A 14,213-nucleotide genomic window follows, 5' to 3' on the forward strand; every position below is an offset into this window, starting at 1 on the left:
TTTCTCCCTAGGCGCAGGGGCGCGACTGCGAATCCGGATGGTCGCTGCTGAACATGGAGGCGCCCTGTAAAGGTGAGTAGAATGCGGCGCTGCAGGGATCGATGCGATGTGCTTTTAAAAATAAATGTCTTCCTTTTCAGGATTGTCAGCGAAATGTCTCTGGGATGCCGATTTAGCAGGTGAGGCCTTTTCCTTCTTCTGTTCTCTTGTTCCCTTCCTTTGCAGGTGATTCAGGATGCTGGCAGGTGTGGCAGAAGTCAGGATGCAGGAGCAGACACGGTGAGCGTCCAGCTGCTAGATGCAGAACAACGCGAAGCATGTGTGGCTGATCGGGTGTGGTTTAAATAGCCTTGGAAGAAGTTCCTAGAATGTGTCCTTCCTCCAATCAGGTATGTATCCTTCCCCGACCACGCCCGGGTGGTAAATGAGTCCCACAGGTAAAGTAGTTCCTTTCAGGCCTCAAGGAGGTCGGGTTCTGCAGCATGGTCTGCATCAGGTCAGTGCACCCAAACACTTTCATAATGAGCGTGGCGCCTATGGCGCCAGGACTGACGTTTTCTATGAGCCTGGTGCCATAGGCGCCAGGACGCAGTCCAAAGGGCCCCTATGCTAGGACCTTCCCCGGGGACTTGATGTCCGCTTTCGGGGACGCAGGGCCTGAGCCGGCTCCCAGGGAGCGGGCATCGTGACAGCACTCCCCCCCCAAGGCCCCTCCCAAGGTTGTTCCCTCTGGGGGTTTTGGTTTGTTTGGGAAGAGTCGGTGGAATTTCCTGACTAATCCAGGTGCATGCACATGGTCAATGGGTTCCCACGACCTCTCCTGAGGTCCGTACCCCTTCCATTCAATTAGGTAGAAAAGCTTTGACCTAAACATTTTTGAATCTAAAATGTTCTTCACTTCGAATTCGGGTTCCCCATCTATTTGAATAGGTTCTGGAGGTTTGAGTAGTCGGGTTCCGGGGACCACTGGTTTCAGAAGTGACACATGAAAAACAGGGTGAATTCGCATATTAGCTGGTAAATCAAGTTTAACCGCTACTGGGTTAATTATTGCCGTAATAGAATAAGGTCTCAGATATTTTGGGTTAAAAGTTTGAGGCCCTTTGAGCGGTAAATGTCTGGTAGCTAACCACACTTGATCCCCAATCTGATACGGAGGTGCTTCACTCCGATGTAGGTCAGCATTTTCCTTGTATTTTCTCTTGGCTTGTTGTAAATGCGTGGTTGCCTCTTTGAAGGCTCGGGTAATGGTAGAATGCAGATGTTCTACTGCGGGCACTCCGAGGTTCTGAGGTGAGTCGAGGTTCGAGGGTGATGTCCAAACAAGGTATAAAAAGGACTATGGCCAGTTCCAGAGTGTACCGAATTATTATATGCGTATTCGGCTATCCAAAGAATGTCTTCCAAGTTGCTTTCAGATTGCTGTAACATACACCGTAAGTACTGCTCAAGGGTCTGATTTGTCCTCTCGGTCTGACCATCGGTCTGAGGGTGGTGACTGGTCGATAATCTTACGTCGATTTGTGCCATTTGACAACATTTGCGCCAGAAGTGGGAAATGAATTGGCTTCCCCGGTCAGAGATTAGTATAGATGGGAATCCATGTAGCCGAACAATATTTTCAAGGAATTCTTTGGCTAGGACAGAAGCTGAAGGTAAGCCTTTCAAAGGAATGAAGTGGGCCATTTTGGAAAACAAATCCACAATTACCAGAATGGTATTGTATCCCGAACAAGGAGGCAAGTCCGTAATATAATCCATTGATAGGGTGTGCCAGGGTGCTGGCGGTATGTCTAGAGGTTGAAGGAGACAGGCTGGTCTTTTCTTTTGACCTTTATTTTGGGCGCAAACACCACAGGACATCACAAAAGATTTAACATCTTTTCGCCAAGAAGGCCACCAGAATTGTCGTTTCACCTTTTCCATTGTCTTGGCAATACCGGGGTGTCCCTCTATTAATGTATCATGATAACCTGAAATAACTAGTTTGTGTAAATCCTTGTGCGGCAGGAATAAGCGTCCTTGGTAATAAGGTAAACCATTATCTATGGTAAAGTCTGATCCCTTTTGTATCCAATCCTGTAGGACTGTAGGGTCCAGGAGTTGTTTCACTCTGACTTGAATGTCTTCAAGGGTCTGTAACGAAGTCATGCCTAGAATTCTCTGTTCGGGAATTATTGGTACTGGTTCTGAGTTTGTATCAGATTCTCCCATTCCAATTCGGGATAAGGCGTCTGCTTTGCCGTTCTTGCAGCCAGGTCTATAGGTAATCACGAAATCAAATTCAGCGAAAAACAAAGCCCATCGGAGCTGCCGTGATGACTGAGCCTTGGCGGTTTTCAAATACTGTAAATTCCGGTGATCAGTGATCACCGTGATGGTATGTCGAGCGCCAAGCAGGTAATGCGGCCAGGCTTTAAAAGCGGACTTTATGGCTAACAGTTCTTTGTCAGTGATTGCGTAATTATTCTCTGGTGCCGAGAATTTTCTGGACCAAAATGCTACGGGATGCAGTTGGTTGGTTTCAGGATCTCTTTGAGACAGAACTGCTCCCATGGCTAGGCTGGATGCGTCAGTTTCGACGACATACGGGAGATCTGGAAGTGGGTGTTTCAATATAGGTGCGGAGGTAAACTTAGCTTTTAAATCCTGGAAGGCCTGCTCGGCTTCTTCAGACCATTCAAAACGTTTTTTTTTCCTCAAGAGTGCAGTAATGGGTTGTACTATGCGTGAAAATTCCGGGAAAAACCTGCGATAGAAATTGGCAAAGCCGAGCATGCTTGAACCCCTTTTACAGAGCTAGGTGATGGCCATTTGAGGATGGCATCCACTTTTCTTGAGTCCATTCGGACTCCTTTGGGTGTCAGGATGAAACCGAGAAACTCAACTTCTGTGGTATGGAAAACCCATTTCTCCAGTTTAGCAAATAGTTTGTGTTGGCGCAGTTTTTCCAGAACTGCCCTAACGTGTTTTCTGTGATCAGATTCCGAAGAGGAGTACACTAGAATGTCATCGATATAGACGACAACACAAACATCGATGAGTTCCCGAAGGACATCATTCATGAAGAATTGGAAGGCAGCAGGCGCATTGCACAACCCGAAAGGCATTACCTGGTATTCGAATAATCCATATTTTGTGCGGAAGGCTATTTTCCATTCATCGCCTTCTTTTACTCGCACCAGATGATATGCCCCCCGGAGATCTAACTTGGTGTATATGCAAGCGTCCTTCACCTGGTCAAGGAGTTCAGGAATCAGAGGCAGAGGATAACGGTTTTTAACCGTTATCTGGTTCAATGCGCGGTAATCGATACAAGTTCTAAGGTCGCCTTCTTTTTTAGGCACGAAGAACAAAGCCGAGGATGCAGGGGACTTTGACGAGCGAATAAAACCATTGGCGAGGTATTGATCCAAATATTGTCTCAAATGCAGGTTCTCAGTTTCGGTAAGGGCAGAAATCCTGCAACAAGGGGGTTGTGCACCGGGCACCAGATCGATTTGGCAATCGTACGATCGGTGAGGAGGTAACGTGTTGGCCTGTTCCTTTTGGAAGACATCCTGAAAGTCCTGGTATTCCGGAGGTAATTGCATGGAGGCAGTGGTTACAGACGCTAGATTAATCTTCAGGTTTTCTGGGTAGCATGTTTGTGCACAATCCGGGAAGGTTATTCTCTTAGCTCACCAATCAATTCGAGGATTATGTGTCTCTAACCAAGGAATTCCAAGAATAACCTGAAACTGTGGAGCCTTGTTTACATCAAACACAACTGCCTCCCGATGGCCGTCAGGACGAATAAGAGTCACCCCAGTAGTGGAATGTGTTACCGGTCCAGAGGCAATTTCAGTTCCATCGACTGTGGTGATGACATCTGTGCTGCTTTTAGGACGGAGAGGGAGGTTAATCCTAGAGGACAATTCACGATCCACATAGTTTCCAATAGCCCCACTATCGATGTATGCCTTTATTGCATGCAACCGCTTAGGCTTTTCTGGATCTACGAGAACCATTGGCACAATGAAATGCGAGGTCTGAGAGTTAGTTTTCAAGCTCGGCAAGCGGACCCCTACGCTTGTCGGGTTGAGTCGTTTCCCGAAACAGTCTTCATGGTTTTTATCAGCGGCTCCTACCGCTTTTCGGTGCAGTTTTGCCAGGCAATCTCGTAGAAAGTGTCCAGAGTTCCCACAATAAAGACATAATTTTAACTGCCGCCTCCTTTCACGTTCCTTTTGAGTTAAGGGTTCTTTAACCCCTCCAATTTGCATAGGCTCAGAGACATCAACTCCCTTGGGGTTAGCGTGGGTCTTGACCAACACCCGGGTGTCAAACCTGGACCGATCTGTTTTTCTGTTTTGAAGTCTATGATCCAATTGGACCATTAAGTCTATATATTCTGTGCATTCTTGGGGCGGATTTACAACTTGGGCCAAGACATCTTTAAGTTCTCCGCGTAGACCTCGATAAAATAACGTGACTCTTTTATCCTCTGGCCATCCCGTTTCCACAATTAGTCTATTAAAGGTTGCAATATAGGATAGGAGGTCCTGATTGCCCTGTCGCAGGGATAGAAGTTCGTCATCCAGAGCCTGCCCCTGTGAGTGTCGAGCAAATAACCTTTCCATGCTTGCTTGAAATCCTTGAAAATCACGGAGAATCGGGTCATCTTGAGTAACCAGTGGAACTGACCAATCGGCAGCGCAGCCGCTGAGATATGACAATACAAAGGCTACTTTGGTCTGATCATTAGGGAAGGCCCCAGGTCTGCATAGGAAGTGCAAACGACACTGATTCATGAATATGGCGAATCGTTTGGGGTCCCCAGCAAAGCGTTCAGGTGGGGTCAGCGGCATGTTTCCAGGTAGATTAATCTGCACAGGGTTACTGGGAACCACAGGAGCGGGGTTCCCTCCGGAACAGGGTAGAGGAGATTGTCCAGCTTGACCTTGCAAAAGCTGTCTGGCCAGGTCATCAGTTCTTTCCTTTCATATTATTAATTCCCTCTTGAGGGCATTAGTCTCTTGACGAGCGGCATGTACTTCGGCCCGTAATGCCCCCAGTAATTGGGCCAACTGATCAGTCTCAGAAGTTTCCATAGCGCCTGGGTGGGAATTTGTAGGAAGTCTTCGCGTTCTGTAACGCTCACCTGACTCCCACGGGGGCGCTGGCCTGGTTCGCGCTGCTGTGACCTCTTCTAAGGTGATGCGCAGGGTTCGGAAGACGGACTGGACCGGGCCCCAGATCTGGCTTGTCTGACTCGCAGAAGTATCCTTCTGTAGGTGAGAATAGGGGGTTAACTGTCTGCGGGGTAATGCAATCGGCCTCCCATTTACCCCTCTCACCCTCCTCAAAACCCTGCTGTGCTTCCCCGTAGCGTCTCACCTTAGGGTCTGGAAGGACGAGCTCTCCATCCTGCTTCTGATGCAGGGGCGCGTTGGTATCCAGTTACGTCACTGGATTTTCGGATGAGTGAGAACCAAACTTGCTTGGCTTCCAGGTAAGTTTTTCTATAAGTGGTTCCCCTTGTGTCCATGCATTAATATTCTAATGCTAGTGTCTTTTTCCCCATAGGGGCCGGGGTACGGAATGCCGGGGAACAGGCACCGACCCAAGGTGAGCGGTGAAATCCTTGTGGATATCAGGGAAGTCTTTAATGAGAGTTTTGGTAATGTCTTTTCATTCACTCATTAACGCTGATGTCTTTTTCCCCTTAGGGGCCGGGGTCCGAAAATGCCTGGATGCGGCGCGGACCCGAAATGAAAAGGGAATGACCCAACAGGTAAGTCTTGACATGGAGTTTTAGCTTCCCTTTTCCCTTCTTTCTCTCACCTTTGTTCTTGTCTTTTTCTCCCTAGGCGCAGGGGCGCGACTGCGAATCCGGATGGTCGCTGCTGAACATGGAGGCGCCCTGTAAAGGTGAGTAGAATGCGGCGCTGCAGCGATCGATGCGATGTGCTTTTAAAAATAAATGTCTTCCTTTTCAGGATTGTCGGCGAAATGTCTCTGGGATGCAGATTTAGCAGGTGAGGCCTTTTCCTTCTTCTGTTCTCTTGTTCCCTTCCTTTGCAGGTGATTCAGGATGCTGGCAGGTGTGGCAGAAGTCAGGATGCAGGAGCAGACACGGTGAGCGTCCAGCTGCTAGATGCAGAACAACGCGAAGCACGTGTGGCTGATCGGGTGTGGTTTAAATAGCCTTGGAAGAAGTTCCTAGAATGTGTCCTTCCTCCAATCAGGTATGTATCCTTCCCCGACCACGCCCGGGTGGTAAATGAGTCCCACAGGTAAAGTAGTTCCTTTCAGGCCTCAAGGAGGCCGGGGTTCTGCAGCATGGTCTGCATCAGGTAAGTGCACCCAAACACTTTCATAATGAGCCTGGCGCCATAGGCGCCAGGACGCTGTCCAAAAGGCCCCTATAAGGGGTTGCTGGGACCTTCCCGGGGGACTTGATGTCCGCTTTCGGGGACGCAGGGCCTGAGCCGGCTCCCCGGGAGCGGGCATCGTGACAATTTGGTAGGAGGATCTGGGGAGCAAAACTCAGTTGAGCGTTAAAGTCCAATTTGTTTTTAGTACCCTGTACTTATTAAGACAAGTTCATCCTTTTATACCAGCAAAGGACCATGCAGCAGTTGTAGGAACGCTCATAAACTCGAGCCTGGACTACTGCAATGCTACGACAGGTATTCCGATCACTCAAGTCCAGAGATTGCAAATAGCCCAGAATTCATCTGTTAGACTATCTTTGAGTGTTTTCAAAGTCTTCTCAGATTTCAGATTTGTGCCGTCACTGCATTGGCTTCCAGTAAAGCAGCACATAGACTTTAAAACTCTTTGTATGGTATTTAAATGCATCAATCAGTTGGCTCCTAGCTATCTCGTGGACAAAATAAATGTGTATATACCATTACATCAGCTATGCTCTTAACATAAACTGTTGCTGCAAATCCCCCTTCCAACTATGTTTTTAGGGGTGATCGGAGATTTGTAGTGTACGGTCCAAAGCTGTGGAACAAGCTCCCAATGAAAATTTGAGCAACAAAAACACTTGCCTCTTTGCGGAAAGCTCTCAAAACATATTTATTCAGTTAACTTTGGGGAAATTTGGAAACATGATTGGCTAGTCTGCTCATTAGTGGTTTTGGAATCCTTGTATCAGCTGTTTGACCTCTTAAGTATATCCTTTTATTTGCTTCAGCTGCGCCCAGATACGATTGAGTTCATCAGGTGTGCGATATATGGTAAAAGAAAATATTTACATTTTATTTGAACAAAACTATCATCCCAATGAAAGGTTCACTCCAGCGCCAATACTTGGCTCTTTCAGAGGGACGACTGGTTTTGCGCGGTGGACCGCATGGACCCCCTATTTACATGTACCGATCAGGGAGCCTCACCGTAAATTCCTCAGGTTTTCAGTTGGCAGCCACCACTATCAAAATCGGCCTCTGCTCTTTGAACTCGACACAGCCCAAAAAATATTTACCAAGTTTATGAACGCTGTGGCCAGTTCTTTGTCTCAGGGATTCATGTATATCCCTACCTGGACCATTGGTTGGTGAGAGCGACATTGGCCTAGGAAGTCCTTGCAGCACGCTGGTGAATACACTTTTCGGCATTGGTTTTTCAATCAACTTTAACAAGTCTTTGCTTACCCCTACTGTGAGACTAACGTTCCTGGGGTTTGTATGGCACTCCAGACTGGACATGGTTTTCCCATCATCATAGCGCATCTGATGTAAACCTGACAGTGACACTCTTTCGAACGAAAAAGGTGCTGACTGATTGGTCATACCAGAGGCTTCTAGGCCTTATGGCGGCATCTGTTCTGTGCATTCTACATGCCAGGTTAAAGAAGAGACTGCAGCTGCTTTTAGCCAGCGCATGGATTCAAGCCACAGACATTCTGGTGGCAGCGTCTTTGGCTGGGATCTTCTTTGGTGGTCCGAGCAGCAGAATTCTTCTGAAGGGGTCCTCTACAGAAAGCTTGCCATCATAGAGTGCATCACCACAGACTCCCTGAGCAGCTTGGGAGCCACGCTAAGTGGCCTGAAAGTCCACTGCCTGTGGTCCAGCCAGAAGAAAAAGCAGCATATCCAGAACCGGGAGATACAGGCTAACTCCAGTGCACTATGCGGGAAGACTTTCTAGTTCAAACAGACATGTCAACTCCAGTGTTCTACATTAACAAGCAGGAAGCCGCCATATCGCCATCCATCTGGCAATCTCCATATGGAAATGGGCACTGCTCCACAACATTGTGCGCAGGGTAGTCCACAGTTCTGGAGTTCTAGACACAGAAGCAGATCTCTTAAGCAGACTGCAGCACTCCAGCCACGAGTAGGAAATTAAGCACTCATTGATACAACCCTTTTTCAGGTTGGAGTCTTCCCGCAGTAGACCTGTTTGCAACACTCCCAAACAAAGTGTCCTCTCTTAGCCTCCTATGGGAGATAAGAGCTGGGTCATTGGGGGGGGGGGGGGGGTGGAGCGCTCTGTCCATTTCATGGGATGCAGCTTTCCTGTATGTGTTCCGGCCAGGCTCACTGATTCCCATCGTCCTGGCCAAGTTGAAGACATCTGTGAACACCAAACTCATACTAATCGCCTCGCAGTGGCCAAACCGCTGCTGGTACTCAGAGCTGGTGGGGTTCTGTGGGGTAGGTCCCATTCCCCTCCTGCATTGGCACAATCTGTTATGCCAACAGCAGGGCAAGAGTCTTCATCCCTGCCCTCAATTTTTCAACTTAGCATTCTAGTTCTTGAGGACCTGACATTGGGTCATCTGGGCCTCTCCTCAGAAAACATGAGTATTATCCATGCTGCTAGGAAGCAATCGTCCTGTTCGCCGTATAAAAGAAGGTGGGTCAGGTTTTGCCACTGGTCTTTAAATAAGAATGTCAACCCACTGGTGAGTACTTTGGCCGATGTTTTGTCATTTATTTCACACCTCACTTCTTCAGGGGTCTTGGTTGCATCATGCCATTGTCATGAATCACAGAGTGCGCCCCTTTTGGGCTTCTTGGTCCCTGTCACAGCGGGCGAACACTCATTAATCCTCCCAACATGGCCGTCCAGCGTAATCCCTTCTCGCTCCATGCGCTGCACGTAGCCTTTTCTACTAATAGACCACGCCTTCCGCGGCTCCGCACGTCTCAATGCTATTGCGAAGTAGCGACCAGAAGTGTGCTCCATAGCTCGCGGTTCTTCTCCTTTTTCTATCCCGCTATCCCTTCCTAGTCCTCCCCCTTCTACTTACCTCCTGGATTGCTGGCTAGCGTGCTTCCACTGCCTCCTGGATTCCTGGATTCGGCGTCCCGGAAACTGAACGCATTCTGGATTCGGAAGAGAATCGGGCAGCCTTCTTCAAGACCCGATCCATCCGCAAGAAGGCATCGACCAAGGACACCAGTAAAGAACGGACTCAGGTGAGAAGGGGGGGGAACTCCTTGACAGCCATACCTATTTGGTGGCCATAGGAACTTCTCAGAATACAAGGGATTAAACCTTCTCTGCTGCAAATCCTATTGTGCCTCTTCTGATCTCAGACTCCTCTCCTGGAAGGTCGCTTTGCTGGTAACTCTCACTTCTGCTAGAAGGGTAAAGGAGATACAGGCTTTTTCGGCATCTGAGTCTTATACCTTTTCTCATGAACACAGTGTTGTCCTACGTACACATCCAGCCTTATTGCTGAAAGTAGTTCCTTCATTTCATATGGTACCAACCTTTTTCCCTTTAGGTCCAAGCAAACTTTGTCCTGCACTGTCTTGATGTCTTGGCTCTCACATTATATATACGGATCTGCGTGATATTTCCATCGCTGAAAAATCTGCAACGGAAATGTTCACATGGGAAATGTACTACGTATTAATGTTCGTACATTTCCCATGCGAACATCCAATAGAAAACCATACATACATACACCCACCACCCTACTTACCTTTCCTTCATTCGTGCTGTGTCCCTGCAACGCTGGTTCCCTTTCACTTCTGTGATCAGGAACCGGCGCCGCAGGGTCCTTTTTTGGGCAGCTGCAGGGGTTTCCCCTGCAACACATGCTCACTATACTGTATAGTATAGTGAGCAGTGTGTTGCGGGGGACGACCCCGGCTTTTTTTTCTTCTTCTGGCGTGGGGCTGGGGGAGTGACCCCGCAACCAGCGGGGGTATTGCGGGGGACACCCCCCAGCCCCATACCAACCCCACCTAAACACATACCATGAAAAGTTCGAATTTTTGGTAGTTAGAACTTTTTGTGGTGTGTTTTAGGTCTTTTGGTGGGGTCGGTAATTTTCATTCGGACATTTTGTCCGAAACTATATATACACACAACAAAACAGTTTAGAAAATCTAATACCCTCTTTGTTACATTTGGTGGTGAAAATCCTGGAACGCAAGCATCCAATGCTGCTATTGCGAGATGGCTTGTATCTGCTATTAACTATTGTTACACATTACAAAAACCTACACCCCAAAAGTGTATTCACGCTCACAGCCAAGTCTGCTGCTGTTGCCATCCATTGACATGTACCATGGGACGTCATCAGCAAGGCTGCGACGTGGGCCACGCCATCTGCTTTCTGTAAGCATTATTGTCTTGATACCAGCTGCAGAGCTGATGCTAGGTTCTACCAGGCAGTTGTGCGCAATGTATTTGCTACTGCGTAGGCAGCCTGCTTCGAACTTGTCACGCTACGAAAAATCCCATCAGTATGGAGGAAAAGGCATGGGACATAGGAGTAAGAAACAGTAATTCTCCAGCATGGGGTCTGGCATGGATTCACATGCTCATGAATATTCCCCTTCGTCAGGCTGGGAATCCTCGGTAAAGAAAAAATCAGTATCAGTTTCGTTTCTGATCTGTCTTTCGTAGTAGTAACCAATCACTGATCTCTGCGTCATACTGACCACAGCCAATGACTGCCCTCTACCTAAGCCCCGCCTCTGGCAGCCATCTTCAGATTCTTACCGCACGTTCAAGTGTTGGGAGTCCTCGTGCTTAGCTCTCGAGCTTTTACTGCGTGTTTTGCGCTTTTTCAGGTGATTTTTCACATTTTTTCAGTTAATCGAGCCTCAAGCTCCACCGTTTCTACTCCCGTTAACGGCTACCCGTTGCAGGATTTTCCTACGCCCCTCAAGGGTGAAGATTTCGTCGAATCAACTTCTTGGAGGATTCCAGAAGATTCGCGGCCTACTTCGAGATGGCCCAGGATGCGAGTTCGTCACCCGGACCCAAGCTGTTTCTCAGCTGCCCTGGATGCAGGCTGCAGAATGTGTTTAAGGAAGACGAACATTCGCAATGCCTCTACTGTCTTCATGGGGACAAGTCTCATGTAGAGAAGGACTGCCAGTTCTGCAAGAACTTGTCGGAGCGGACCATGAGGGACCGTCAATCCCGTCTCGCAAGCTGGTTGGAGAAGGGCTCGACGGGTGAGAAGAAGAAGAAAGGGTCCGAGCGGGCTTCTAAGTCCTGTGCGGGTGCCCCGGCGACGGGGGCCCAACACCAGGCCAATCGTCGCGAGTCCGCTGGCTCCGGGAGCGCCGAAAGGTCGGGCTCTTCGGTCGGCAGGCAGGGCGCACCTTCCCCGGCACCGTCAACCACGAGCCAACGCTCCGGTTCGGGGAAGAGAAAGTCCGAGACCCCGGGTAAGCTTCGGGAGAAGCCCCGTCCGATCTCGGAAGAGGGGGAGCGAGGCGTCGCCCCTCCCCCGAAGGAGAAGGCCCGGGACGCACCTAAGGTGGTGAAGGCCCCTACCCAGCAGGCGAAGGCCTCTATCGAGGCTATCGCGGCGACTCTGGCCAAGCCGGCAGAGACACCGCCAGCGGAGACTGCCTCTGGGACTAGAGTTTCCCTGCCGCCAAGGAGGGAATTCTCTTTTCAGCCCATCGTCGTGGCCGCCATGATGGAAGAAGCGAGGGGGGCACGGTGCCCTCCTCGAGCTCGGAGTCAGCCTCGGAGGAGGAACTGACCGAGGCCGTGAGGAACCTCGAAGTCCAATTCGAGACGGTTCGATCCCGTCAGGAAGATCCTCGGGAGATAACCGAGGAAGACGACGATGGTGAGGAAGAGCGGCCTTCCCTTCCGGCGCGGCCGGATCCTAGGCCTCAGAATGGCTCTGCGGCCATTTTGTCTGCCATCCAGTCCTTATGCTCTGGGATAAGGACGAGATTCCCACGGCCCAGGCCGGAGGACCCGCAACCTGGCCCGTCGGGAAGTCCTCAGAACAAACGACGGAGGACCCAACCCTCTCCTCCGCTCGCCCCCGTGAGGCCTACAGTTCCCTCCTCATCCTCCCACGAGTCGGGAGATGACGGTGCGTTGGGCTCGACGACGGGTTCTGAGGGCGACGACGACGGAACGGGTCTCCCGTCGCACGGGCCTCGCCGCCCGACGAGATTGGCTCATTCCACGCCATGATCGCCAGGGCGTCCGCATTGTTCCAGCTCTGCCCGGAGGAGCAGAAAAAGGAAGGTTTCCTCTATCAGCGCCGGGAGGCCAAGAGGAAGACGGTCATCGGGTTGCCCCTAATCGATGACATCTGGGAGGAGAGCCTGTCGGTTCTCAAGAACCCCTCCACGGCACCAGCCAAACGGGACCGGTACAAGAAGAAGTACCGGGTCCCCGACACCGCTCCCCTGTGCCTCAGGGCCCAGCCAACGCCAGACTCTGTCGTCTCGGCGGCGGCTAAGAAGAAAGCGGCGGGGTCAGGAGCCTCGACATCGAATTCCCCGCCGGACGGCGAGGGAAAGAAGTTGGACGCCATGGGGCGGCGGGTCATTTCGTCTGCGGCGACGACGATCAAAGCGGCCAACGCCCTGGCGATCGTGGCCCGTTACGACAGGGAGCTCTGGTTTAAGCTGGCCCCCATATTGGACTTCCTGCCGGACGACAAGAGGTCCGAGGCCCTGGCAATACTGCAAGAGGGCGAGGTGGCGTCAGACCACGCCATAACGGTGGCAACCGATATTGCCGATACCGGGTTCCGCCAGCTGGGCAACGGTATTTGCCTACGACGACGGGGTTGGCTTTGGGCGACCGACTTCCGTCGGGACGTCCAGACCAGGGTGTTGGACATGCCGTTCGACGGCAGCAACTTGTTCGGGAAGGCGGTGGACGAATCCCTCCAAGCCATAAAAACGGGACGGAGACGGCCCGCGCCCTAGGAGCCCTTCAGCAACGACGGCCCTTTCGGAGCTCCGGAGGCAGACAGAGTGTGCCTCCAAGGGATCCAGTGGTGGCTCGTCGTCCTACCGCCAGGCGGCACGCTCCTCGTCTCAGGAGGCCTACAGGGGTCGCGGCAAGCAGGGAGTGCCTTGCCGCCGTCGGCAAGGTGGCCAGGGCGGCAAGACCACCACCTCCAAGCAGGACTGAACCGGCCGTGGTCTCGGGCCCCCACCGAAGCACCCCGATGGGAGGCCGGCTGCGAATTTCGTCAGCGTGTGGAAGTCCATCTCCACCGACCGTTGGGTGCTGGATACCCTGACAAGAGGACACTCTATCGAATTCCTGAAGAAGTGCCCTCACGTTCCACCTGTGGCCAGGAAGGAAAATCACGTCCCGCAACTGCTGTTGGAAGTACAGGCGATGCTCAGGAAAGGCGCCATCGAGCTTGTCCCGAAGAGGCTCCGGGGTGTACTCAAGGTACTTCCTCGTCAGGAAGAAGACGGGCGGCTGGCGCCCCATCCTGGACTTTCGTCGTTTGAACAAATACATCAGATCACAAAATTTCAGGATGGTCACCCTCCAGCACGTACTGGGACAGCTGGAGGAAGGCGACTTTCTATCGTTGTTGGACCTGGAGGATTGATACTTCCACGTTCCCATCCTCAAAAGTCACCAAAAGTTCCTCAGGTTCGTCGTCCAGGGACGCCACTACCAATTCGGAGCAGTGCCGTTCGGATTGAAGTCGCCCCCCAGGGTCTTTACCAAGTGCCTAGCACCAGTGGCGGCGCGGCTGCGCCTGCAGGGGATTCACGTCTACCCCTACCTGACGACTGGCTCATCCGCTCAAGGACGAGGGAACTCACCGTCAAACACACTGCAAGGACCGTCCAGCTACTCACAGACCTGGGATTCGCCATAAACTACCCAAAGTCCCACCTGGTGCCGTCGCAGGTGGCCCTGTTTCTCGGAGCGAAGCTCGATACAGTGAGGCACCTGGCGGCCCCGTCGGAAGAACGGACGAAGACCATTCTAGGCAAAGTGCAGCGTCTGCTAGCCAC

General features: G+C 51.1%; 1 protein-coding gene across 5 annotated transcripts in view; it reads left to right on the forward strand.

Moving 5' to 3' along the window:
• The window catches only part of CDK5RAP2 (CDK5 regulatory subunit associated protein 2), a 2,172,192-nt gene that overhangs the window by 411,117 nt on the left and 1,746,862 nt on the right, over positions 1-14,213 (forward strand). The gene's annotated exons all lie outside the window — the stretch shown is intronic.

Source organism: Ambystoma mexicanum, chromosome 8, assembly GCF_040938575.1.
Source record: "Ambystoma mexicanum isolate Mex_15411 chromosome 8, UKY_AmexF1_1, whole genome shotgun sequence".
Lineage (NCBI taxonomy): Eukaryota > Metazoa > Chordata > Amphibia > Caudata > Ambystomatidae > Ambystoma > Ambystoma mexicanum.